Raw genomic sequence first — 969 nt, 5'->3', positions numbered from 1 at the left:
GCTGGCTTGATCTTTGTACCTTCCTTTCTGCCACACTGCAGGTCAGGGGAATGCAGTTTGAGGATCCCAGGGTCTGTGTTTTTGTTGGCCAATGCCGCAGGAGCAGCACCTCTTGTTTCTCTACATGTTGAAAGCATATTTTCCAACTTGCTTCAGCTTGGATTGAACCACTTTTCCCTGGCCTGAAGCATTCAGGGGTTTGAGGTCTGGCTTGACAACAGTGAACAACAGGTTTGTCGAGGATTAGGCAAGGTTGCATGCAACACACACATAACACACTGCCCAGATGTTCCCAAACCCACAGGCCACCTAATCATAAAATCAGCTTACAGTGTGAGACTTTTAAAAGAAAGGTTTCTTTCAGTTTTGTGGCTTTTTTTCCTGTGGGTTTGGAGTAGCTGTGGGTTTGTAGTGGGTTTTTCTTCTTCCTCTCCCCAAGTTTCCTTTTAAAGCCTTGGGAGTTGAGAAGCAACTTTAAAAGCGGAAAAATGTTAAGGCTTCCTTTTTCCCAGACCTGTACTGTGAATGCAGAATTAAGGCATCTGCTGGACGTGGGGCCTGTGCTATAACAGCTAGAAATGGCCACCCTGGGACATGGAGCTGGTAAACGTTTCCAATGATATATTTTCCCAGCAGCTGCAGGCATGGAAATGTCTTCTGGCTCCCTGCACACCCCATTCAGGGTGCCATATATGGAGAAATGTATTAATGTGTGTGTGTATACTTCTCTGGTGGTTAGGAAGATTGTGGTAGTGGGCGATTCGATCAGTAGGAACATAGCTGGGGGTGTGATGGGCATACGGATGGCAGGATGAACTGCCTGCCTGACGCAAAGGTTGCAGAAGTTACCTGTTGCCTAGATAGCTTGCTAGGTAGTGCTGGGGAAGAGTTTGTGGTCCTGGTGCACGTTGGCACCAACAATACGGGGAAATGTGGTTGTGTGGTCCTGGAAGCAAAATGTAGGTCGCT

This window comes from Podarcis gaigeae (assembly GCF_964106915.1).
Source record: "Podarcis gaigeae genome assembly, chromosome: 1".
In the NCBI taxonomy this organism is placed as follows: Eukaryota; Metazoa; Chordata; class Lepidosauria; order Squamata; family Lacertidae; genus Podarcis; species Podarcis gaigeae.
The sequence above is the reverse complement of the archived record's forward strand: the minus strand, read 5'-3'. Positions refer to the sequence as shown.